General features: G+C 43.4%; 1 protein-coding gene across 3 annotated transcripts in view; it reads left to right on the forward strand.

Annotated features, from left to right (window-relative positions):
- Sil1 (SIL1 nucleotide exchange factor) overlaps positions 1–27,670 on the forward strand; it is a 359,491-nt gene that overhangs the window by 83,147 nt on the left and 248,674 nt on the right. For 2 of the 3 annotated variants that reach the window (XM_045132285.1, XM_045132284.1), the window contains exon 2: positions 7,992–8,075. The exons of the other annotated variant lie outside the window; for it this stretch is intronic. The gene's annotated coding sequence lies outside the window, so the exon portion shown is untranslated. The remainder of the gene's footprint in view (positions 1–7,991; positions 8,076–27,670) is intronic. 3 annotated transcript variants of the gene reach the window in all.

Below are 27,670 nucleotides of genomic sequence, written 5' to 3' on the forward strand. Positions count from 1 at the left end.
GAGAAAAAGAGAGAGGGAGGGGCTGGAGAGATGGCTTAGTGGTTAAGTGCTTGCCTGTGAAGCCTAAGGACCCTGGTTCGAGGCTCAATTTCCCAGGACCCACGTAAGCCAGATGCACAGGTGGCACATGCATCTGGAGTTCATTTGTGGTGGCTGAAGGCCCTGACATGCCCAGTCTCTCTTTCTCTCTCTAGCACTCTCAAATAAATAAATAAGTAAATAAATAAATAAATAAATAAATAAATAAATAAATGGGAGAGGGAATGGGCGTGCCAGGGCCTCCAGCTGCTGCAAATGAACTCCAGATGCGTGCACCATCTTGTGCATTTGGTTTACATGGGTCCTGGGGAATTGAACCTAGGTCCTTTGGCTTTACAGGCAAGCACCTTAACCATTAAGCCATCCCTGTAGCCACAGCTAGAATTTTTTTGTTTGTTTGTTTGGCTTTTCGAGGTAGGGTCTCACTGTGGCTCAGGCTGACCTGGAATTAACTATGTAGTCTCAGGGTGGCCTTGAACTCACGGTGATCCTTCTACCTCTGCCTTCCAAGTGCTGAGATTAAAGGCGTGTGCCACTATGCTTAGCCTAGCTAGAGTTTTTAATTCATCATAATGGAGATGTCCCATGACTTAATGACTTTTTTTTTCTTTTTTGGTGTTTCAAGGTAGGGTCTCATTCTAGCCCAGGCTGACCTGGAATTCACTTTGTAGTTTTAGGGTGGCCTTGAACTCATGGCGGATCCTCCTACTTCTGCCTTCCAAGTGCAGGGTAAAGGTATGCATCACCATGCCCAGCTTGGGTAGTTAAATTTTTTTTTATTTTTTCGAGGTGGGTGTCTCAATCTAGCTCAGGCTGATCTGGAATTCACTATGTAGTCTCAGGGTGGCCTCGAATTTACGGTGAACCTCCCACTTCTGCCTCCTGAGTGCTGGGATTAAAGGCATGTGCCCGGCTTGGGTAGTTAATTTTAATAGGCATTTTTTTTCTGTGACAAACCCATAAGGCCATCTGATACTTTTCTGTGATTGCTTCTCTTTGACTATGTCCCTCCACTTGAATGTAAGTTCCATGAGTATAGGGGCCAGTACATGTCTGTCAAGTGTGTACCGTTGTATTCTTAGTGCTAGAGACAGTGCAACATTCATTGAATGAATGGGCTTGTAAATGGGAGTGTGTTCTTTTATGACTCAGAACCTAGGTATACAAGTATTCATATTCATATCATGTTTCCTAAATAAACATAATCAAAATGATTTTCTTTCTTGTTTGTTATTTACTGGGTGCTCCCCACCCCCTCAGTATTGGAACATGCCGAGGAGTTGCTGTTTTCCCTTTGCTTCATTTTATGTAGCTCTTTTTCTTCCTGACATTCTGTTATTGGAAAGAGGAGTTTGTAGTTGCTGGGCTTTGGGCATTGATTTTTAGGTTTTCTGTTATAAGGAAGCAAGCTTTAATGCATTTGCTTGGAATGAAACAAACACAAAAGCTCACCAGGACATGGCCAATTTATCTCACTCTTGATTTTCTAACGACACTTTTTGCAATACCACTGAAGTTCTTAGACAAGGTCATTAGCCAAGAATTGATAAATTGACAGTGGCCAGATAGAAACAAATTCACAGAATGTGAGTGGGTGGCAAAAGGTGAGACATGGGACCGTCAGAAAGTGTTTCTCTTTCTGGCCTGGTTTTTCATGGCAAATACTGGCTGTGTGAGCTGTGTGTAGGCCAGTTAACTGTCCTCTTTTCACAGGGCCTGTAGCCTTGAGAGCTGGAGAGGGCAAGACTGTGTGTTGGGGGTTGGCAGCTGCTCAGTGCTGGTGTGCCGATCTGGTTGGGTCAAGGCAGTTCTTTCTGTTCTGTGCTAGTGAAGTACTACCAAGTTTCATGGGGTGAGTGGACCATGAGATTCTAGCCACTTTTTCAAGTGCTTGAGACTTAAATGTTATTGGCCCTAAAAGTCCTGGTCCTTAGAGAATAAAATGTAATATTAGGGTTCTCCAGAAGAATAAAACCAAAACCATGAGTATGTATTTCAAAAGGGGATAATGTATCTAGGTAGTCCTAGGCAAGATAGTCCAGACTGCATGCTGGAGAAGCTGAGAACCTGGTAACTGTTCAGTTCAGTGCACAAGATGGCTATCTCAGCAGTCCTAATCTGGTGCTGAAGGCCTGGAGAATTCATGGATACCTACTGGTCTTCAGTCCACGTTGGAAGGCTGAAGAAGCTGTATTCTGATGGCAGTGGAGGATGGCAGGGGCAGCAACAACAGGACAAACGAACTTACCAGCAAGAAAGGAAGGCGGGCAGACAAGCAGCCCTACTTTTTCTTTATTATGTGGATGTTCCTGTGTCTAGGCTGCTACTGGAAGATGCTGCCTCTCTGGGAGAGGGTCTTCTACCCTCAGTGGATCCTTTCTGGAAGTCTGTCATAGGCCTGCTGCAGAAGTGTGTCTCTTAGTTGATTCTAGATCCAGTCAAATTGACAACATGAACCATCACAAATAGGAGTCAGAGAGATATATGTAGGGCAGGGCTAGCCAACAGAGGTACTAGTTTATATTTCTTAAAATTTCCTGTGATTCTGGAGCTGTAGTTGTGTAGATACTAGTTACTGCTCATGTGTAGAGTTCTTTTCAACCACTCAAAGCTGCCCTCTCCTTTTCCTTATTTTTCTCTGCATGCATATGTATGTAGTGTGTATGTGAGTATGTATTATGCGTGTGGAGGCCAGGGGACAACCTTGTGTCACTTCTCAGGATATGTTACCCACTTCTTTTGGAGATGGGGTGGCTCATGATCCTGGAGCTCACTGATTAGGTTAGACTGGCTAGCCTGGGGATCTTCTCATCTCCACCTCCCCAGCATTTTGATTACAAGTGTGAGCTACCATGCCTGCCATTTTTACATGGATTCTGGGAATCAAACTCAGGTCCTCTTGCTTTAGAGTCAAATACTTTACCAACTGAGTTATCTTCTCAGTTCCTAGAAGTGCCTGAGTGCTGGGATTAAAGGCATGTGCCACCACACCCGGCTATTATTTAAAAAAAATTTTTTTTCTTTATTTTTTATTTGAGAGAGAGAGAGAGAGAGAGAGAGAGAGAGAGAGAGAATATGGGCACACAAGGGCCTCCAGCCACTACAAATGAACTCCAGATGCATGTGATACCTTGTGCATCTGGCTTACAGGGGACCTGGGGAATCAGACCAAGGTCCTTTGGCTTTGCAGGCAAATGTCTTAACTGTTAAGCCATCTCTCCAGCCCTATTTATTTTTTAAAAAAATATTTACTTACTTAGGAGGGGAGGCAGATAGAGAATGGGTGTGCCAGGGCCTCTAGGCACTGCAAATGATCATATGCCACCTTGTACATCTGGCTTACTTGGGTACTGGGGAGTTGAACTTGGGTCCTTAGGCTTCACAGGCAAGCGCCTTACCAGCTAAGCCATCTCTCCAGCCTCCTATTTTTATTTTTTAAAAAAATTTAGTTGCAAGTGGGGGCAAGGGGAATGGGCATGCCAGGGCCATTGCAAATGAACTCCAGGTGCATGTGCCACTTTGTGCAGCTGGCTTTGTTTGGGTACTGAGGAATTGAACCCAGGTTGTCAAGCTTTGCAAGCAAGTTCCTTTAACCACTTAACCTTCTCTCCAGTCTCTAGAAATTTATAATGGATGAAGCTCCCCCCATCCCTTTTTTTTTTCTTGAGGTAGAGTCCTGGAATTCACTCTGTATTCACAGGGTGGCCTTGAACTCTCAGCAATCTTCCTACCTCTGCCTCCCAGGTGCTGGGATTAAAGACATGTACTACCATGCCCAGCTCCCCCCTCTGCTTTTTTTTTTTTTTTTTCCCCTGAGGTAGAGTCTCACTCTAGCCCAGGCTGATCTGGAATTAACTATGTAGTCTCAGGTGGCTTTGAACTCTCGGTGATCCTCCTACCCTTGCCTCCCACATGTTGAGATTAAAGGTGTGCGCCACTACTTCTGGCTTGCTTTCTTTTAAAAATAATTTATTTGCAAGTTGGGGGGAGGGAGGGAGAGAATGGGCATGCCAGGGCCTCTAGCCACTGAAAACAAACTCCAGATTCATGTGCCCCTTGTGCATCTGGCTTATATGGGTCCTGGGGAATTGAACCTGGGTCCTTTAGCTTTGCAGGCAAACACCTTAACCACTAAGCCATCTCTTCAGCCCCTCTGCTTTTTAATTTAAGAATTTAAGGTATAAGCCAGGAAGATAGATATTTGAAGTTTCTGGAGCCACAAGTTGGGTTTTTGGTAGAGCACTGTGGCTCTCACAAGCAACTTTCTGTGGACTTGAATATCATTGTTAAGCCTTTTACCACATTTGCTCTCTTTTTCTGGGCTAAATAATGATTGCTGTGCCTTTAATCTTTCCATATTTGCTCTATGTCCTAGCCCCTATGTTGTTTCTGCAACTCCTCTTCAAAGGAGTGGTTTTGATCAGAACATTTCACAGCTGTCTTCTAGCTAGGGTTGTAGGTAATTATACTTTACACACACGCGCGCGCACGCAAAGGTGGTAGGAATGCTCAGCTACATCCCCACCTCATTTTGGCTCTTTAGGATTCTATGTTATATAAATGTGGATCAACCAGCATCTTCAAACTCCAAACTGGAGATGATGCTGACCTTTAGAGTGGTTATAGCCTACATTTCTATGGTGCCTAATTTAAAAATTGTGTTAATGGTTTGTTGTTGTTAAAAAAAAAAATAAACTTGCATCTCTTTATTTTAACTTTCATCAGTTTCCTGTTCTTTAAATCCTTAGTGAGAACTCCAAGACCCATTGCAACTTTTGTGCTCATAAGGACTGGGGACCAGGCCTCTCAGCTGTGCCCCACATTCTTCACCTACACATCTGATAGAATAACAGACTGCTGGGGGAACAGCTTTCTGATGTGTCTCTACACGTGTGCTCACATATGCAGGAGCACGTCCAAGTTCAAGGAGAAGACACTTCTTTAAGAGCAAGTTGGCCTGTTTCATGCAAATGCCCTCCATTTCAGCAAAATCTGGAGACTTTGAAAGATAGAATTAGTGGCTTTTTTTTCAAGAGTCCTCAAAGCTCTTAAAATAAACTTAAAAAAAATCTGCTACTCAGAGCTTCAGCTCTGAAAGCTGACAAATTGCAAACCTGGTACAGTAAGACTCTCCCCCTCTGATCTTTTTCTGTTTCCTCTCTCAATTTATTTCAACATCCTCTTTCATGGTCTTACCTTTCATAAACTTGATTTAGCCCTTCCTTGCCAGATTCTGGTAGAAGCAGCAGGACTTCCGGTATTATCTATGGTTTACATTTCTTCTCCATTCCCTTGCTTTGCTGCCCTACTTCCTCACCTTCCAGTATCCTGCTGGCCTTTCCCTCATCTGAAAGGATAATGTGTGGCTTTGGAATTGTGATGGCTAAGTACTACTCTAGTGATTTGGGTAGAATTTGGGAGCCTGTTTTATATATGTATGTCGAAATGAGGAGATGCCTCCTCAGTACCTTCTTTCTTTTTCTTTCCCTTCTAGCCTAGCTCCACGAGCTTTGTTGGGGATATGGAGACTTCTTTACCATGTTAAGTTGAGATATTATAATATGAAGTTACAAACTATCATTTCAGAGTAAGGAGTCAGGGAGTCTCCCTGCAATTCTCATGAAACAAGTTGACCCTTGAATTCATTTTTTCAACATCTTTGAGGACCTATTTGAAGAGAGCTCAAAAAATTATTGGGACTAAGCAAAGAAAACAAATGTGGGACTAGAATATTTAATAAGAAGCTTCAAATTATCAGAACCTTCTGATACATAATAAGTAGGAGTTTGTGCTTTGTTCTTTTCTTATGCCTTCTGTTTCTGCATTACATTTTGTTTTTTTCTCCCAGACTTGACATTGTATTGTTTTTCTAGGGATAGAATTAGGGTCTGGCTGGTGCCAGCCTGCTAAGAGGCAGGCAAATGGAGGGAGCAGGGGTAGATTGCCTTCATGTACTTTGTTTTTCGAGGTAGGGTCTCACTCTAGTTCAGGCTGACCTGGAACTCACTCTGTAGACCCAAGCTGGCCTCGGACTCACAGTAATCCTCCTTCCTCCGCCTCCCCAAACAGTAAGAATAGATCTGTTTTTTGTAGATTACTTGGTCTTAGGTACTCTGTTCTAGCAGCCCCAAATGGAATAATACCAACGTGCTTGGCAAGAGAGAAGATGGTAGTAAGTAAGTAGAAGAAACCTGAGAAGAAAAAAGGCTGAGGGGAGGGAAAAGCATACAACAAAATGAAAAATAGGAGATCTGAGTGTTTTAATGAGTCACCTGAGGTTTTTTTTTTTAATATTTTATTTTTTCTGTTTTTTTTTAATAATTAACAACTTCCATGATTGTAAACAATTTCCCATGGTAATTCTTTCCCTCCCTGCACTTTCCCCTTTGAAATTCCGTTCTCCATCATATCCCTTCCTCCTCTCAATCAGCCTCTCTCTTATTTTGATGTCATGATCTTTTCCACTTATTATGATGGTCTTGTGTAGGTAGTTTCAGGCACTGTGAAGTCATGGATATCCAGGCCATTTTGTTTCTGGAGGAGCATGTTGTAAGGAGTCCTCTGGCCCTTACATTCATTCCACCACCTCTTCCGCAATGGACTCTGAGCCTTGGAAGGTGTGATAGAGATATTTCAGTGCTGAGCACTCCTCTGTCACTTCTTAGCACTGTGATGCCTTCTGAGTCATCCTAAGGTCACTTCCATCTAAAAAGAGAAAGTTCTGTAGTGAAGAAGTGAGGGTAGCATTAATATATGAGCATGAACATTAAGAGAAGTGCTTACTGGGCAGTTTGATGAGCATAGTCTATACATTTAGCCAGATAGCAGCAGACGTTATACCCCAGGGCTCATGACTCCCCCTATTTTCAGTGTCAGGGATGTATTCCCTTCAACGGAGTGGGCCTACAGTCAAATTAGAGGGTAGTTGGTTTCCCCCAAAACAGACATGCCACTATTGTACCTATTGGCCAAATATAAGGCACCACTCTGTGCATCTAGCCTACATGGGCACTGGAGAATCGAACCTGGGTCCTTAGGCTTTGCAGGTAAGCACCTTAACTGCTAAGCCATCTCTCCAGCCCTCATGGTTAATTTTTATTGATTATATTGTTGTCATCCCACCACTCATGGATTAGTTGGAAAGGGAGCTGCTGCTTTGTTTGAAGGATGCTTTCTAAACCAGGCTTGCCTTGTAGAAATTCCCTCATAGGTGCCATTGCCTCTCTGGTCTGTCAGTCATGACCATCTCCCCACATTCTCACCCTGACAGAACAGTAAACTTTGGATTGGGTACTTAGTTGATTGGAGGTATTTTTTCAAATTTAATTATTTATTTGAGAGGGGAGGAGAGGGGCAGAGAGGGAGAGAGAGGAAAAAAAAAAAACTCAGCATGTCAGGGCCTGTAAGCAAACAAACTCCAGATGCATGCACCACCTTGTGCATCTGGCTTCACCTGGGTCCTGGGGAATCGAACGTAGGTCCTTTGGCTTTGTAGACAAGTACCTTAAATCACTAAGCCATCTTTCCAGCCCTGGAGGTCTTTTCTGAAGTATTTTCTTAGAGCTGAACCCAGTGACCCTATATATCATTTGTTTTTCTGGCAAGGGCTCTGTGGGATGTCAGAAAAAGAGAACCATACTAAGGGGTGGTTTGGTAGAAGGACCTCTGTGGCCTGGCCCAGGGGGGGTGTAAAGAAATTGGGGCTTCCAATGGTAGAGATTAAAAGCCTTGTAAAAATATCATCTGGAGATGGAACTGTTGAACCCAGTCTGCTATCTGTTTTGTGGAAATCTTCAGGTGACCAAAGTTAGTCTAAGGAGGGCTGACCAGAGGAAAAGGGAATGAGAATCTAGGATGTAGGGGAGTATCTGCTGTAATGTGTGCAGCTTGCCCAGCATCTGGGAATGGTGGCTGAGCACAGAGAAATAAAACAGTTCTTTTCTTCTTTACAGGCTAAACAGTAAAGCCATCCTATCCCACCACTAAGGAGCTGCCCTGGTTGGACAACACTTGCCAGGAGGAGTTTTCACTGAAAGGTCTGTTCAAGAGGTTGGGTTCCTCACCTCAGGCCTGTAGGAGTTGTCTGTGAGAGGAGGGAGTCCTTTGGATTTCACCATTCAGTTGGCCAGGCCAGAAACTGTGACTCTTCAGCCTCAGTGGAGTCCTCTGAGGGTTCCAAGACAAAGAAAGTTCCCAGAAGAGGCTGGGCCCTTCACACCTCAGGATGGTGGTGGGTGATGAAAGCATGCATTGTAGCAGAGGCCTGGCCACACCAGAGGTGCCCCTGGCTAGAAGCCTTTGGGATGCAACTCTTATTGAGTGGGAGAAACTACAGAGGAGAGCTAAAGTTCTACTCCTCATATGGCCCACTAGATGTGGTGGCTGTGGGGATTGGTGAGTTTACCCTTCAACCAGAGTAGAAAGAGGCAAATTTATGGAGGATGCAGTGAGTGCAGTGTACATGGCAGTAACATAAGAACCTCCTGCCTCTGCCTTTTATAAGCACACTTGGCATTGTATTTAGGGCCTACTGGGATAACTCAGGATTATATATTTAAAAATTTTTTTTGTTTTATTTATTTATTTGAGAGTGACAGACAGAGAGAGAATGAGGCTGATAGAGAGAGACCGAGAGGGGTGGAGGGAGAGAGAGAGAATGGGTGTGCCAGGGCCTCCAGCTACTGCCAACGAACTCCAGACACGTGTGCCTCCTAATGCATCTGGCTAATGTGGGTCCTGGGGAATCAAGCCTCGAACCGGGGTCTTTAGGCTTCACAGGCAAGCGCTTAACCACTAAGCCATCTCTCCAGCCCAGGATTATATATATTTTTTTAAAAAACTTTTTTTGGTGACAACTTTCATGTATATAACCAGTATATCATAATTGTAGTCCTCTCCTATCATTTCCTTTTTCCTCCTCTCTAATCCCTCCTTTACTGAATCCCTTTTTTATTTATTTTTATTTTATTTTTAGAGAGAACAAGAAAGAGAGTGGGAGAGAATTGGCATGCCAGGCCTCAACCACTGCAATAAAACTTTAGATACTTGCACCTCCTAGTGGGCATGTACAACCTTGCACTTGCCTTGCCTTTGTTCATCTGGCTAACATGGGATCTGTAGAATAGAACATAGGTCCTTAGTCTTCGCAGGCAAGCACCTTAACCATTAAGCCATCTCTCCAGCCCTGAATCCCTTTTTTGTAACTAGTCTTCTTTCTATTTTGATGTCATCATTTTTCCTCACCTATTATGCAAGTCTTGTGTAGGTAGCCTCAGCCATTGTGAGGTCATGAATATCACCAGTCACTTTGTGTCTGGGAGACACTATTGCAAAGTACTCCTCCACTTCCTTTAGCTATAATATTCTTTCAACTGCCTCTTCCACAATGGCCCCAAGCCTTGAAGGATAATAGAGATGTCTCACTTAGTGCTAAACACTTTACTATAACTTCTTGTGACATTAGTGAGAGAGAGAGGGAGGGAGGGAGGGAGGGAGGGAGGGAGGGAGGGAGAATGGGTACACCAGGGCCTCTACCCTCTGCAAATGAATCCCAGACACATGTGCTACCTTGTACCTTGTGCATCTGGTTTACATGTGTACAGGGGCATTGAACCTGGGTCCTTTGCCTTCACAGGCAGGCACCTTAACCACTAAACCATCTCTCCAGCCCTTGTTTTGTTTTTTGAGATAGGGTCTTGCTGTAGCCTAGGCTGACCTGCAACTCATTATGGAATCTCAGGGTGGCCTTGACCTCATGGTGCTCCTCCCCAGTGCTGGAATCAAAGATATATGCTACCACATCCAGCTTCTTAAAAAATATTTTTATTTATTTATTTGCAAAGAGAGAGAGAGTGAGAGCCTTTAGCAGCTGCATATAAACCCCAGATGCATTTTCCACTGTGTCTGGCTTTATGGGGGTAATGGAGAATTGAACCTGGGTCATTAGGCTTTGCAGGCAAGTGCCTTAACTGCTAAGCCACCCCTGTAGCCCTTTTGTGACATTTTGATGACTTTGAGTCTCCTCAATGGTCATTGCCATCTGAAAAGAGAAGCTTTTCTAAGCCAGAAGTGAGAGTAGCATTAATATATAGGTATGAACATTAAGAGACGTGCTTACCAGGCAGTTTAGTGAACATAGTATATACATTTAGCTAGACACCAGCGGACGTTACATCCCTAGGGCTCATGACTACCCCTGTTGTAGGTTTTTAGTATCAGGGATGTATTCCCTCCCGTGGTGTGGGCCTCCAGTCCAATTAGAGAGTGGTTGGTTTCATCCATAACAGACATGCCACTATTGCATCCATTGGCTCATTTGGCCTGTTTGGCCAAATTTAAGGTTTTCAGTGCCCATTGTTGAGTATCTCCACTGGTGAATTTTCTCTCTCCCATGGAACTGAATGCAGTGTAGCCTTTTCCAGCTTTCTGTCAGCTGGTCTATATGGAGGAGGTTTTTAGCTCAACTCCAGCAGGATTTCTCAGTGACCTTGCAGCCCAAGTATGTGGAGTCTTCAGCAGTAGGGTCTTACCATCTATTCCTGGTTGGAAACCAAGAGCCTCAGCAATGGCCTGTAATGTTTTAGGGGTATCAGTGACCTCCTTGGCCAACAACTCACTGAAAGGTATCCCATTCCTGGCACTGAAATTTTTCTAGTAACAATCTATGGCTTCTGGATGTTCCATTGTTCAAAAAAGTAGTTTTCCATATGACTTATTTATATCCTCTTAGACTTTGATTAGCCCTCCCTCCACCTTTCCTTTACTCAATCTCTTCCCCTGACCTCACTTTGGCCTTTTCACCCTCATTAACCTGTTCTTCTACTTACATATATATACAATACCACCCTTTTAAGTCCCACCTCCCACCCTTTTTATTTCCTTTATATCCTCTTTCTGGCTTACTGGCTTCTGCTACTGAGTTTTATTCTATTTATTCATTTAATTTTTTTGAAAGAGAGGGAGAGAGGGAAAGGGAAAGAGAGTGAGAGTGAGCGAGAGAGAATGGGCATGCCAGGGCCTCCAGCTGCTGCAGGCGAATCCCAGATGTATGTGCCACCTTGTGCATCTGGCTTATGTGGGTCTTAGGGAATCAAACCTACGTTCTTTGGCTTTGCAGGCAAGTGTCTGAACCACTAAACCATCTGTCCAGCCCTGAACTTGTTTTCTTAATTGTACAATAAATGTGGAAGGCCAGGCCTGTGGTGTAGGACTATGGTCCCACTTGCTTGGGAGGCTGTGGTAGGAGGATCCAAGTTCAAAGCCTATAGGGGTAACTTAGTAAGACCTTGTTTCTAAAAAAGGAGAATGGGTGTCTGAGGCTATGGCTCAAATAGAGTACTTGCCAGCATGTGTCAGGCTCTGGATTTGACCTCCAGCACAGCAGGATAAAAAAAAAAAAATGCAAATGGTAATCATATTTGCTGTACTGGATTATTGAATTGTTATGAAGCTTAAATGAAATATTGCATGCTAATAGTTGATACTATTAGATACAAAGTAAATATTATGCATAGTTAATACATTATTGTCATAATTTGGCCATCTTCTGGGGAAGAAAGGAAAATTATTCCTTAAGAATTTATTTGTGGGGCTGAGGAGCTGGGTAAAGTGGTCGCTGTGCAAGTGTAAGGACTTGTACTTGGTCCCCGCATACATGTAAAAACACCAAGTACATAATCCCAGCACGGGGGAGGGGAAGACCGAATTCCCCAGGACTTGCTTGTCTATCTGAATTGGTGAGTTCTGGGCTCAGTGAAAGATACTGCTTCCTAAAAATAGGGTGGAGAAGCAATAGAGGAAAATAGTTGATGTTGTCCTCTAACCTCCACATTCAGGCACACAGATAGGAACACATGTGCATATGACACCACACATATGCACTTAGAAAAAGGAAAAACAACTAATGTGGAGACGTCTGACATTGACTTCTGACCTCTACTTGCATATGTGAACCCAAATGCATACAAACATACATGCACGCACCATGTGCAAACCATACATATACACATAAAAAATTAAGAAAATTTATTTGTATGGTGAGTATGGAGATGCATATCTGTAATCCTAGAACTTGGGAGGTAGAGGCAAGATTGTGAGGTCCTAGCCAGCTTGGGCACAAAGTTTCCGAAAAACAAAAAACAAAATCCTTCACACAACCCTGTCTACCTCAATCCCAGAGATTTTATTTGTTCAAGGCATGGTTGTACTCTCTCAGTATCCCAAACTCTGGGATTACAAGGTAGGAGAATCACTAGTTTGAAGGGTTGCAGCTAGCTGGTGCCATATAATGAAACACTGTCTCAAAACAAAAAGAATTAAAATTTTTTTTAAATATTTATTTGAGAGCGACAGACAGAGAGAGAAAGACAGATAGAGGGAGAGAGAGAGAATGGGCGCGCCAGGGCTTCCAGCCTCTGCAAACGAACTCCAGACGCGTGCGCCCCCTTGTGCATCTGGCTAACGTGGGACCTGGGAAACCGAGCCTCGAACCGGGGTCCTTAGGCTTCACAGGCAAGCGCTTAACCGCTAAGCCATCCCTCCAGCCCAAAACAAAAAGAATTTATTATTGGCACATTTTCCCCTCATGCCTACCTTGGCCCTGTTGTGATCTGGAATCTTTGGTTATCACCCCATCATTCCCAAGATCAGCAGGTATGTACAAGGTTACCTTTTTACCCAGCCTTCCCTCACTTTCCTGGTCTGTGGGGCCAGCTGTCTCCCTTCAGAGATGTCTGTGTCCTCCCCTCCTAGACTTCAGCATTGCAGTTCTAGCCCAAGCATGAATATATTTGGAGTAAAGTTGTTAATTAAGATTATGCTTATTGGTGGGGGGCTTGATTCTGCATGATTAGTGTTCCTATGAGAAGAGACACCAAAGAGTTTGCTCGCTTATGCCATTGTGTTCTCGTTCTCTCTCTCTTTGTTACATGCATTGAGGAAAGGTCATGTTAGGACATTGTGAAAAGGCAGCTGTCTGCAAACTAGGATGAGAGCTTTCATCAGAGTCTGAATTGGCTAGAATCTTGATTTTAGACTTCTAGCCTCTAGAATTATAAGAAAATGATTTTTGTTATTTAAGCCATCACTCTGTGGTATTTTCTTGTTTCTAATATCGCCTAATGTAGATAAAACCCAGCTATTACCCACATGTGCCTAGAAACTTCGGAAGAGCCTGGACTCTGGAATTATCTGTAGCTATCATTCATAATGGCCACGCTGCTGCTTTCCTGTAGATAATTGTAACTCCATGATGAAGAAGGGAAGAATATTTTATAGTGTCATTTAGAATCTGATAGCTATTAGCCAAAAGGTACCTGTCCCTAGCAAGGTACTGTAAATACATTTTATGTGTTCTTTTAGCTGCTTTTTCATGAGTGCATCCCTGAAGCATTTTAATCTTGTTTTCATCCTTGCCTTAAAGTGAGGAATTGTTCTGATTTGTAACTTTAGGGATAATTACAGTGTTCATTAGTTCCTGTTCTTTCCTTCCCTTCCATTTGTATCTTGTTCCTTGGGAAAATTTCCCCTTCAATCTACACTAACAGGAGATAAGTCATTTGATTAAAAGAATATTTTACAAATCTACTTTCCCTGGCTCCCTTGGCATGATAATGGAAATGCTGTGTCAGCATCTCCTTAGCTGAGTAAAGGTCTCCCTGGTCTGGGATCAGATGACTAAGAGTCTTGCGGAGAGGGGTGCAGGCTTTGACCTCAGATTATACTGAAGGATATTTTTTGAACTGGCATATTCCTGAGCATGGGGCAGGAAAAGGTCACTTGTTTTCCTTAGGACTGATTCAGTCATAAGCATTGACCATACATGTTAAGTATAGGACATTGAGCACAGCATCATGTGCACAGGGGTGCTTAGCACATGTTGATTAAATAAATGGTTGGCTAGGTAGTGACCTTAGCATTTACAGACCACAAGGGTAGGCCTGCGAATACGTGTGTGGATGTTAGAGAAGGAGGAAGACTGGAACCTCCATGGGAATTTAATAGAATTGGAACATCTTCCCTAGGGCTTGAGTGCCCTAGGACTTGGATCTAAAAGAGATAGGTATGAGAAAGCATAAAAGGACCACTGTAAAGGTTGTTTTGCTTTATATTTATTTTTTTCTGGTATTTTACTCCTCAAACCCTTCTTTATTATAGAAGGCCCTGTTATATATGTTTGTGTAAATGTATCTTTTTTTGAGGCAGGGTTTCTAGCCCAAGATGACCTTGAATTCCCTGTGTAGCTAAGAATGACCTTGAACTTCTGAACTTCTGCTTCCACCACCTGGATCATGCCCAGTTTATATGGAGTTATAGACCAAACCTAGGGCCTCATGCATGCTAGGTAAGGGTTCTGCCAATTGAGCTATATTTCAGCCCATGTACATACAGATTTTAAAAAAACTGGGTGTGGTGGCACACACTTTTAATCCCAGCACTTGGGAGGCAGATGTAGGAGGGTCACCTTGAGTTCGAGGCTACCCTGAGACTACATAGTGAATTTCAGATTAGCCTCCAAAAAAAAAAAAAAAAGATCATCCAAGATAGTTAAAGAAGAGGTAGATGGAAAATAATCATTTGGGCTGGTTGGCTCAGGATGAAGCAGAAGCACAGATGTATTTGTGAGATGTCTGGGAAAAGAATTAAAGAACATAATTCATACCCATATATTAATGCTACTCTCACTTTTGGTAGAGAACCTTCTCTTTTCAGATGGCATTGACCTTGGGATGACTCAGAAGGCATCATGGTGCTGGGAAGAAGTGAGGGGAGTGCTCAGCACTGAAATATCTCTATCACACCTTCCAAGGCTAAGAGTCTGTTGCGGAAGAGGTGGGGAAAAGAATATAAGAGCCAAAGGAAGGGTAGGACTCCTTACAATGTGCTTCCCCCAAAATGGCCTGGATATCCATGACCTCACAGTGCCCGACACTACCCACACAAGACCATCATAAAAGGAGGAAAAGATCATGACATCAAAAGAAAAGAGAGACTAATTGAGAGGGGGAGGGGATGTGATGGAGAATGGAATTTCAAAGGGGAAAGTGGGGGGAGGGAGGGCATTACCATAGGTTGTTGTTTACTATCATGGGAGTTGTTAATAAAAAAAATTAAAAAAATAAATAACAGAAGCTGGAAATGATTTGAATTAATTTAGATAAAATGGGAGTCCAGCTTGGAGAAGTTTGAACTGGACTAGGTACTGCAGGAAAAAGGGCACTGAAAGGACTTGTCTTTGAGAATGAGGAGGGACAGGTGATGTTAGCTTGGAATACTTGGCAGGAAGGGTACTAGGAAACCTGGCTGAACTCTAAAGTCCCCTTTTCAGTGACATTCAAACTCCTGCTATGTGCTTGTCATACTGTGTAGGGATTATTTATTTAAATGCTCTTTTTATCCTGTAAATGGCAGGAGAGGGCCCCCAGTCTCTCCGTAGCTTAGTTACTGACTACTGTGTCCATTATATAGTAAGTACTATATGGTGACTTATGAACATGTTTAAGGCTGAGACTCAGGTGAACTATCCCCTAAGCATTATGAAATCAGAGGTCTTGGGATGGGAGGGGGTGTGGGTGGTACCAAGTGTATAATGGCTTTGGGAGTTGAATTGGAATAGAATAGAGAAGTGAGAATGATGCTCTGTAGTTCATCCATCAAGAATTGATTAAAGGGCTGAAGAGATGGCTTAGCAATTAAGGTGCTTGCCTGCAAGCCTAAGCACTCATGTTCAAACCTTCAGGCCCTGCGTAGCCAGACACATAGTGATGCAAGTGCACAACATTGCACATGCACACAAAGGGATGCATAGCTCTGGAGCTCGTTTGCAGTGGCTGAAGGCCCTGGTGCGCCCATTCTTTCTCTCTCTCTCTCAAAATATATAATACATTTAAAAAAAATATTAAACATTTCTTTTGTGTCAAGTGCCAAGGTAGTCTCTAGGTCTGGTCTGTGTAAAGGCAGAGTGGATGTGTGGTCCCCATCCCTAAGAAGTTAGTGCAATAAGGAAAGGATGGCAGCATTAATCTGCTTCAATGGTGAGGATGCTGAAGGCCTCCTATGGGAAATATCTTTGGAACTGAAGCCTAAAGGATGAGTAGGAATTTGTCAGAGAAGTTGAGAAATGGCATTTCAAGCAGAGGGGAATGACATGTGCAAAATCCTGGAGGTGGGAGACAAGATGTCTTAAAGCAGTGGAAAAAAGTTGCATAAGAGTAACAGACAAGATGAGGCTGGAGATGAAGCTGCAGGCATTGATTGGGACTCTGGTGCCGGGTTGAGGATGGAGTTTGACCTTTACTCTGAGGGTCTTGGAAAACCCTGAGTGGGTTCCATTGGGGGAGGGAGGATAGAGTCCAGTTTATGCTGCAGCTGTAGAATAATCCCTGTAACATTTATTTATTTACTGTTTTCTTTTTGTTTTTTCAAGGTAGGGTCTTGCTTTAGCCCAGGCTGTCCTGGAATTCACTATGTGGTCTCAGGCTGGCCTCAAGCTCATGGCCATCCTCCTACCTCTGCCTCCCTAGTTCTTGGATTAAAGGCATTACATACATACATATGTGTGTGTACATATGTATATATAAAATTTGCAAGCAGAGAGAGAATAGATGAATATGGGTGCACCAGGGCTTCTAGCCACTGCAAACGAACACCAGATGGATGCACCACTCTGCATCTGGCTTTATATGGGTACTGAGGAATCAAACCCTATCTGTTAGGCATTGCAGGCAAGTGCCTCAACTGAGCCATCTTTCCAGACCTTTATTTTATATTTTTAATTACCTGTTTGTATGTGCGTGCCTATTCGTGTCTCCATCCCCCATCTTGCTGTCAGCATCAGCTTCTGGCTTTTTTTTTTAGATTTATTTATTTATTTGAGAGAGAGAGAATATGAATGGGCACACCAGGGCCTCCAGCCACTGCAAATGAACTCCAGACGCATGCGTCCCCTTGTACACTTGGCTTATGTGGGTCCTGGAGAATCAAACTGGGATCCTTCGGCTTTGCAGGAAAACGCCTTAATGGCTAAGCCATCTCTCCAGCCCCTGATTCCGGTTTTTAAGTGGCGTCTGAGGACCAAACTTCTGATACTTCAGCGTAAACCTCAAGCATGTAATCCACTGAGCAATCTCCACAGCCCCTCTCTAACATTTAATCAGGGTTTGTACCCTTGCTGATCTTGGGACTCTGGATCCTGTGACATGGCAATGAAGTCAGTCCAAGTCACCATGTGAGTTCTGGAGTCAGAAGCATGGCAGAGAGGGCCTGGTGTTTGTCTCAGCGCTATAGCCCACGGCAGCGGTGCTGGGCCTGCGGTGCTCTGTGTTCACTGCTCCCAACTCCTCCGCTCTTCCCACCCTCAGCTGTCACTCCTGCTCCTACACAGCACCTTCAAATTCCTTAGCCGTATACGCTGTACAAATTGAAAATTTTTACAATGTCATATCAACAGGAAAAGTTTTTTGGTTTTTCGAGGTAGGGTTTCACCCTAGCTCAAGCTGACCTGGAATTCACTATATAGTCTCAGCGTGGCCTCGAATCCACCCACCTCTGCCTCCCGAGTGTTGGGATTAAAGGTGTGCGCCACCATGCCTGGCATCAACAGGAAAAGTTTTGCAAAGTATGACTGAGAAATAAAGACCTCTTTGCCTTTTCTCCCTGCAAGGGAATTTGAAAAAAAATCTAGACTATCTAAGTTTTATGTTAAATATCCTTGGGGTTTCCTTTCCTTCTCTTTCAAAAGTTTTTCCATGTTCCAAAAATCCGACAGAGACGCTTGTGGGAAGATAATTCCTTTTGGCTGGAGCTTAAGCTCCGCGGTGTGAGCTTTTTAATTTTCTTTCATCGGCAGTGGGTTGGGACCCAACTGTGCAGTTGCCGGAGCTCATCACAGTCCTGTTGCTGGGTGAGTTATCTCTGAAATCTGTATGTTTTCCCCTTGTACCTTTCTAATGGAAGCCAAATTAAATCAATTTTTAATCAAGGAGATGAGTGACAGATTTTTTCCTTAGAAAAGAAATCACAAGGCTCCAAAGTATTAGGTACAATAAGAAGTGAAGTTTTTATTTGTATGTGAGCTGTTAGGCATGGCTTAAAAGTCAGGAAAAAAGGAGGTGGTGTTAAAGCAGCTTTTGGAAAAGATGCCATGCCAGGAAGATGGAGGAGAGCGCTTCTTTCTCTGCCCTTTCCTCTGCATATACCTGTGTGTGCCCAGCCTTGTGCATAGGTACATAGTGTGTAGTAGTGCCCAGAGGCACCAACACAGACAAGAGGGTGTGTTTGCACATGGCCTTCTGTTGCCCTCCTTCTAGCTCCCTAGCCTGCACTTTGTTCATTTCTTCATCTGTTTGTTCCTTCTGGGGCGGTTGTAGGCCTCCTTAGGGAATGAAGTAAAGGGACCATTGTCATTAAGTCAAGGCTGAGAGGCATGGTTCAAGCTTTCTGCTATTTTATTGTCTATTTTGGAATGTAGGGTTTCAAGCTAGATCAACACCAACATCCTCCTCTTGAAAGTTGCCTTACACCTGTTTGGGTAGATGCCAATGGTTCCACCAAATGAGTTTTCTCATGGCAAACAAGGGTGGCGGGCAGGGTAGGGATGAAGATGCCTGAGCTCAGTGGCTGTCCTTAGAGTTGTCCCCATGGGCAGTGAAAGTGAAGCTGTGTGGAGCCAACTCCTCTTGCTCGAGCGTGGCTTGCCATGATCATGCTCTCAAGGCACTGACATTTCCGGAGAGTTCATGTGAGAGCCGGGTCTTCCTGCATCCCACTCTAGTGTCTGCTGCAGTTGAATGGGCTTCCCTGGTGTTTCTCTTCATCTAAAGAAAAAAAAGTGGCTTTTATCGAGAGCTTTTTAGAAGATCTCAGAAGACTGGATTTGGGAAGCTCTGCTTGCACCTTTAATCCCAGTGCTTGGGAGGCTGAGGTAGGATGAGAGTTTTAGATAATACTGCGCTACAGAGTGGGCTAGAGTGGACCCTCTCTTAAGCAAAGACTGGATATTGGGAATTCTAGAAGCCCGAGGCTGTGTAAATCAGATGTGTTGGGTCTGGCCCTGTGGGGCTGGCTATTGTAATTGGAGCACCTGAGAAGGAACACTGAGAAAGGAGGCACTTAGTAAATACAGTCTGTAGCATTTGTGATGGGTAGATAGGTAGGGGTAAAGGGATAGGGAGAGGGTAGTGTCCAGAGTCCTGGATGTGTGACTTGAGCAGCTCTAGAGGAGGATCAGGCATGTGAAAGGATGAGCAGGGGCTCAGCTCTGGACTTGCGGAGTGTGCGACGTACAAGAGGAGGCGATAGCTGGCTTTCCCCAGGGAGAGGTGGCATAAGGTGGTGTTTGGAGTCTTAAGTTGCTTTCTCCAAGATACGCACTGGTGTGTGTCGTTGTGGGTGAGTACAGCACTCCAATTCTACATTTTGTTAACTAGCTCCTTTTATTAAAGAAAATAGAAATTAGGAGTTTACAAGAGCTAACAAACCACTGAATTACAGGACAAATGGGATGAGTTCAAAAGCAGAGTTGAGAGTATGGTGACCCACTTATCCAGGTAGCAAGCTTTTCTCCTCCCCTTTTCTGTCTCACATCCTGAACAGAGTGATTCTGGAGACTGCTGGGGCAGCACAGGGAGCTGTTCCAGTTGAGTCCTTACATGTCTGGAAGAGGGCTTATGTGTGTCATGATGTTTGCTGGCCATGGGCCCTTTGCTCTAGCATATGTTTGTTGCATAAATGTTTACTCTTATTTTTGGGCCTCCTGGACTTCCTCATTTTGAAATGCCTTTCTCATTTTCTTTGGCTAACTCCCTTTTCCTTTTAATCTTCTAAGCTTATCTCTCCCACAAAGTCCTTTATGACTCACATGCCTCGTTACAAACATCTGCTCTGTTTTGCTCCAGAGTCACTTTTTTTTTTTTGGTTTTCTGAGGTAGGGTCTCATGTTAGCTCAGGCTGACCTAGAATTTACTATGTAGTCTCAGGGTAGCCTCAAACTCTCAGCAATCCTCCTACCTCTGCCTCCCGAGTGCTGGGATTAGAGGTGTGAGCCACCACGCCTAGCCAGAGCCAGTTTTGACAGGACTCAAACTCTATGTTTTCTGCAACTGCTGATTTGTTCATCTTTTTATTTGCCCCTCTGGAAGCCTTTGGAGAACAAGACCTCTAGTTATTTATTCTTGCATGTCCAGTATCTGGCACATATTTGGGATGTAGAAGGTCTCAACAAATATGTGTGGAAAGCTGTGTAATCTTGCAGTTGGATTTCTTAGAGTGACAACTGGATATTTATGCTCCCTAGCAGGTAGGCAGTATGGATTTTTTTCACCATTTTATAGTGCATGGTTTTTTGTTGTTTTTTTTTTTTTTGGCTTTTTTGATAGCTTTTGGGAGGGTGAACAATGTCTTTGTAAAAATATTGTATTTTCTGGATTGGTATGACTGTTAAAGTCTTATCTGGGGTTGAAATGGCTTTTGTGTGGGTGTGAACTGCAGGTAGTAAGTGAACATTGTGTTAGGGCTGTGTAGGCATAGTACTCTTCTGTTTTTTTTTTATGTTCTCTGTATTTCTGTGAATAAGCCAAACATCTGACTTCTTTGAAGCCAGGGCCTGTGTCTTCATAGGTTGTTTTTGGGAGTGGTTGCCTGTCACAGTGAGAGCCTGTAGTATTAACCAAGCTTCCTGTACCCAGTATTTTCAGCTGCCACCACCAGAGGCTGCAGTGGTTGTCTTGAGAGCTACCATTAGAGGAATGTAAGCATTGAGAGGAAGACTGGAATTACTGCTTTTCAGTTGGGGAGGCCAGACTCTGGACAGAATGTAGGAAAGCGTAGGGAGGAGCTGAGTGACAGAGGTTAAAAAAAAAAAAAAGTAAGCCGGGCGTGGTGACGCAGGCCTTTAATCCCAGCACCCGGGAGGCAGAGGCAGGAGGATCACTGAGAGTTGGAGGCCAGCCTGAGACTACATCGTGAATTTCAGGTCAGCCTAGACTTGAGTGAGACCGTACCTTGAAAAAACAAACAAAAAAGAAGTAAGGTCAACCAAGAGTGAGGTGGCTGCTCTGCAAGGAAGCTAGAATGTACATGAGGTCTTTGCTGCAAGGCTGAGGCGAGGGGCACTACATCTTTCACACCTGTGTTGCTTTTGAGACGATGCCGTCTTACTCATGACCCACTGAGGATGGGCCAAGAGATGCTGAAAACAAAGTCTGGGCTGGTTGTCCTCTGCTTTGAGGTAGTTGGTAAGGCAGATTGTTTCTAGGATATGTTAACCTGGGTAGGTAGCTGGCAGGTCATTCTTTCAGCATATATCTAGTTCAATAGGAGGCTAGCTGGCAAGCTATCCCTCCCTATGGAGCTTACTGTGGCAGAAGAGACTTCAGGGTCCTGCTGGTATCCCCATCACAGGCTCGCTCACTGGAACCCAGAGTCCCTTTGCAAGTTCCTGTCTAGGATGCTGCTCCTAGTGGAGCTCTACCCCTGTCAGTTGCAGGCTGATGACTGCTGGCAGGCTGGGATTTGGTTGGTGGTATTTTTCAGCCCCCTTGACCCTACCTGCTGTCACGAATCCTGTTGTGTACCCTTTGTTCCCATGCATGACTGTTTCTTGATACACTACTCCTAAGAAGAACAGATACCAGATGGGAGAGCGAAGTAACTCTCTTGGGTTTGTGTGTGCTTTTTATTTATTTATTTCTAAAAAAAAACACACACTTTAAAAATTAAATTATAGCCTGCTTTAGTGCTTTTCCATTCTCAGAATGTGTTTGTCATGTTCTTGTTGCCCTATGGAGACCAGCAGAGCTGTGAAGAGGAACTACTTTATTAGAAGACTCTAAAAATCCCAGTGTTCTCCTGGCATTTCCCCAGGAACATAGCCTTTCTCCTTGCATACCCTGCCAAGGTCAGGGTCAGGGAATGGCTCCCCAGGGCAGTGTGCTCTGTGTCAGTGTCCAAGGAGCCAAGGGAATTTAATTAAGCAACTAATAGACCAGGGGATGTTTAAAGCATGATTCTATTGTCATAAAACAGTTACTTAAATATCAGTTAATTAGTGCTTTTTAAATATTGCTTCCTGAACCCAAGTTTGGTTACTATAGTTGACATAGGTACTTGACAGCTTCAAGTTCAGTGTGGAGATGTGGGGCACAGTTGCACGCGAGCGTGGAGAAGAGAGGACACCTAATTTACAGCTGCTGAAACACTTCAGCTGCTTCTCATGCTGACTGCTGACCGCTGCACTGCTGCTGCAGTCGCTTCTTAATGGATAGGGTCGTGCTGTGCCAATCAGGCCTGGGACGGTGGCCATTTTGATTGTTAGAAATAAACTCTGAAACTAATGGCACACTCCCCTTTAACCCTGGCATAGGAGGCACGCTTGACTAGTATGACTCGAGGACTGCGTCCTAATGAATGAAGGAAGGCACCAAAATGTAGACTGTTGTAATTGGGTAACAAAGGCAAGTGAGAAGATGTTAATGTGGGGTAGGTAGGGACCAACTTCCAGAGCTGAGCAAAAACTGAGTTGTTGGAGCTGGAGGGATGGCTTAGTGGTTAAGGCGCTTGCTTGAAAAGCCAAAGAACCCAGGTTTGATTCCCGAGGATCCATGTAAGCCATATGCACAAGGGGGCACATGCTTCTGGAGTTTGTCTGCAGCGGCTGATGGCCTTGGTTCACCCATTCTCTCTCTCTCTCACACACACATAAGTAAATAAAAATTAAAAAAAAAATTAAAAACATTTGAGTTGTCTACAGATAGAGCAGATACCTCTGTGGGGTGGATGGTGACCTCTTGGAATGTGTCCCTGACTGAAAAGCCCTGTTCTGTATGTCTGCCAGGGCAAGTATCATTATTCTGTTTTAAGGTGGTCATCTCCTCACTTATTTATCTTGCCACCTGCCTATGATTTATTTACTGTTCTTCAACAATGCTTATTGTGGTCAAATGCTCTTATTTATGAGCTACACTCCCTCAACTATGCTTATTGAATGCTTGCTATGTCAAACCTGAACTAGCCAGGGATAGAACACTAGCCTTCAGGGAGTTCATATATATAGTATAGTTTGATAGCTGTCATGGTTGCTTTACAGAGAATTTATGGTAGCATTCAAAGGGCCAACAAAATATGACAAATGAAATCCAGCAGTATAGAGAAGTGCTCATCTGACCAAGTTTATCAAGAATTGACATGTAGTTCACATTAGAAAATCTATACATAAAATTCAACATATTAGTGAATCAAGGATAAAAGTATATGATCATCTTAGTTGTATGAATGAATCGTGCTTGATAAAATTTAATACATTCATGATAAAACTTTTTTAGCAGTTTAAAAATCATTGGTACTTCTTTATTTTGACCAAATATATCTTCCAAAAAACTATAGAAAACATAGTACTTCTTACATTTTTAGAAGAGAGGGGTTGGAGAGATGGTTCAGTGGGCAAGAGTGCTTGCTGCTTAAGCATGAGGGCCTCTTGGGCTGGACTGCCAAGTCTGACTCCCCAGAACCCAGGTAATAAACTGGGCACGGTTATGCATGCCTGTAACTGTGGTGGGCGGTGATCAGAGTTGGTGGAGCTTGCTGATTGACAGCAGCTGTGCATTGAGGGAGAGCCCCATCCCAAGGAAGTGTGCATGTGAGTGATGAGAGAAGGACACCTGACATTTGCCTGGCTTCCACAAGCCTGTGCATGGGGTGTGCGCATCTACACAACACTCTTCACAATACAGTGCACTCATGTATCTAGTATTCAGTATATATTTTAAAATTCTCTCCCTATTTGTGTGCTCTTTGGCAGACTGACTTGGAACTCACTTTGTAGTCCCAGGCTGGCTTTGAACTCACATTGTTCCTCCTACATCAGCCTCCTAAACGCTTTTACACCTGGCCTATTTTTAAAGTTTTTAGCATGGTCAATTATATACAGAGGCAGAAGGATTACTATTTTAAGAAATATTTTATTTTTATTTATTTGAGAGAAAGAAAGGCAGATTATATGTGTGTGTGTGTGTGTGTGTGTGTGTGTGTGTGTATATATGGAGAGAGAGACAGAGACAGAGACAGAGACAGAGACAGATGGACACAGGCAGGCAGGCAGGCAGGCAGAGGCAGATAGAGAGCATGGGCACACCAGGGCCTCTAGCCACTGGAAGCAAATTTCAGACATGTGCCCCATCTTGTGCACCTGGCTTACATGGGTATTGGAGAATTGAATCTGGCTCCTTAAGCTTTGCAGGCAAGTGCCTTACCTGTTAACGTATATCTTCAACCCATAATACTTTATTCTTTCCTTCTTTCCTGCTTCTCTCCCTTTCTCTCTCCCTCTCTCTTCTTTTCTTTTCTTTCCCCCCCCCCCAGAGAATGGGCATACCAGGGCCTCTAGTCACTGCAAACGAACTCCAGAGGTATGCATCACCTTGTGTCTGTGGCTTTATTTGTGAACTTGGGAATTGAACCCAGGTCCTTAGGCTTTGCAGGCAAGCACCTTAACCACTAAGCCGTCTCTCCATCCCAATCATTAACTTTCTACCTTGGCTTCTCAGCACATTAAAATATACATTATTTGTCCATGTGGAATAATTGTGTGTGTGTGATTTTTGTTTTTTTACAAAGTAGAAACTTTGTATGGACACTTCATGTGTAGTACCATTATTCCCCTCCTCCCTGCTCTCATTCCAGTGAGAGCCCTTTTCAGTGGGATTGCTGGTATTCCACCATCTAGTCATAAAACTTTTGTTTTGGGTTTTCGAGGTAGGGTCTCACTCTAGCTTAGGCTGACCTGGAATTTCACTATGTAGTCTCAGGTTGGCCTTGAACTCACAGCAGTCCTTCTACCTCTGCCTCCCAAGTGCTGGGATTAAAGGCATGTGCTACCATGCCCAGTGCACCTTTTTTTTTTTTTTAAGGCAAGGTCTCACTCTAGCTCAGGATAATCTTGAGCTCATTTGGTAGCAGGCTGGCTTCAAACTCCTAACAGTCCTTCTTCATTATTCTCCTTAGTGCTAGGATTGAAGGTATGTGCCACCATGCTGAGCTTTAAACTTAAAAAAAAAACAAAAAAAAAACTCAGATAAAAACTTTGTACCCACTAAGCAAAGTATCATTACCAACTACTTTCACAATACATATAGACAATATAACTTGAGCATAATCCCCTGCCACCACCCTCCTTTTTCCCCACCCCAAATCCTCCCCTCCACTGAATCCCTTCTTTTCAACTAGTCTCTCTTCTATTTTGATATCATCTTTTTTTCCCCCTCTTATGATGCAAGTCTTGTGTAGGTAGCAGCACCCACTGAGAGATCATGAATATCATGGCCACTTTGTGTCTGGAAAACAGTATTGTAAGCATGCCTGTCCTTCTTTTGGCTCTTACATTCTTTTTTTTTTTTCTCTCAATTTTTTTTTAAAATTTTTATTAACATTTTCCATGATTATAAAAAGTATCCCATGGTAATACCCTCCCCCCGACTTTCCCCTTTGAAATTCCGTTCTCCATTGTATCCCCTCCCCATCTCAATCAGTCTCTTTTATTTTGATGTCATGGTCTTTTCCTCCTCTTATGATGGTCTTGTGTAGGTAGTGTCAGGCACTATGAGGTCATGGATATCCAGGCCATTTTATATCTGGAGGGAGCACGTTGTAAGGAGTCCTACCCTTCCTTTGGCTCTTACATTCTTTCTGCCACCTCCTCCGCATTAGACCCTGAACCTTGGAAGGTATGATCGAGATGTTACTCAGTACTCCAGTCACTTCTTTCCAGCACTATGATACCTTCTGAGTCATCCCAAAGTCATTGCCATCTGAAAAGAGAAGATTTTCTACCCAAAGTGTGAGTAGCATTAATATAAGGGTATAAATATTAAGAGAAGTGCTTTCTGGGCAGTTTGATAAGCATAGTATATACATTTTTTCAGACATCAGCCGATGTTACACCCCTAGGGCTTGTGACTACCCCTATTTTAAGTTTTCAGTATCAGGGATGTGTTCCTCCCCATTGGGCGGGCCTCCAGTCCAATTGGAGGGCAGTTGGTTTCTACCATGACAGACATGCCACTATTGCACCTGTTGGCTCACTTGGGCTGGCTGGCCAATTATAAGGCTTGCAGTGTCCACTTCTTACATTCTTTTTAAAAAATATATTTTTTTTGTTGTTTTAATTTTATTATTATTTTTTTGGGGGGGATTCAAGGTTAGGTCTCAGTCTGGTCCAAGCTGACCTGGAATTAACTATGTAGTCTCAGGGTGGCCTTGAACTCATGGTGATCCTCCTACTTCTGCCTCCAGAGTGCTGGGATTAAAGGCATGTGCCACCATACCCTGCTTTATTGTTTTAATTTTGAGAGAGATAGAAAGACAGAGAGACAGAGAGAAGAGAGATGGAGAATTGCACCAGGGCCTCAACCACTGCAATTGAACTCTAAATGCTTGCACCACCTAGTGGGCATGTGCAACCTTGGACTTGCCTCACCTTTATGCATCTGGCTAAGGTGGGATCTGGGGAGTCGAACATGGGTCTTTAGGCAAACACGTTAACTGCTAAGCCATCTATCCAGTCCTTGAAAGTTTTTTTTTTTTTTTTTTATGAGAGAGAGAATTGGTGCACTAGGGCCTCCAGCCACTGAAGTTGAACTCCAAATGTGCGCACCATCTTGTGTGCATGTGCGACCTTGTGTGCTTGCATGTTTGTGTGTCTGACTTACATGGGATCTAGAGAGTCAAACATGGGTCCTTAGACTTTGCAGGCAAGTGCCTCAACTGCTAAGCCATCTCTCCAGCTTGACTCTTACATTCTTGGTGCCACCTCTCTCTAAATGGTTCTTGAGCCTTGGAGGGTGTGATAGAATTGTTTAACTTTAGTGCTGAATAGTCCGTCACTTCTCAGCACCATAGTGAATTCTGAGTCACCCTAGTGGTCACCGCCATCTGAAAAGAGAAGCTTTTCTAACCAAAAGTGAGAATATTATTAATATATTGTCATAAACACAAGTATTTAGAAGGCTGTTTGATGGATGTAACATGTCCATTTAGCCAGACAACAGCAGTTCTTTCCACCATAGGGCTTATGATCTCCCTAGCCGTAGGCTTTTGATTAGGTTTTCCCCATAACAGAAATGAGGATGTTTATTTCATATAAGTGGAATTATATAATTGTTCTTTTTGTGTCTACCTTATTTCACTTAGCATGATAGCTTCAAGGTTTCTCTGTTGTGCATGCATCAGAACTTAATTACTTTTTATGAGTAATATTTTGTTATAAGTGCATACACATGTATATATGTTCACCCAAATTTTATAAAATTCTGTTCCTCTGTGGTTGTCTGTTTGAGCATTTCTACTTTTTGGATATTTTAAATATTTATAAGCAAATATTTGTTTGATTAACTGTTTTCAGATGTTTTTGTATTCTAGGAGAATTACAGGCTCATGGTAGTTTTATGATTAGCTTTTTGACAAACCACTAGACTTTTTCATGGACAATGTGTCATTTTACATTCTCATTAGCAATATATGAGGGTTCCAACTTCGCCACATCTTCTCAACAGTTGGTAGTTTTCTTTATATAATTATAGTGCTGGGGAAATGGCTAAGCAATTAAAAGCACTTGTTTGCCAAGCCTGCTGGCCTAGGTTTGATT

Source organism: Jaculus jaculus, chromosome 13 (genome assembly GCF_020740685.1).
Source record: "Jaculus jaculus isolate mJacJac1 chromosome 13, mJacJac1.mat.Y.cur, whole genome shotgun sequence".
Lineage (NCBI taxonomy): Eukaryota > Metazoa > Chordata > Mammalia > Rodentia > Dipodidae > Jaculus > Jaculus jaculus.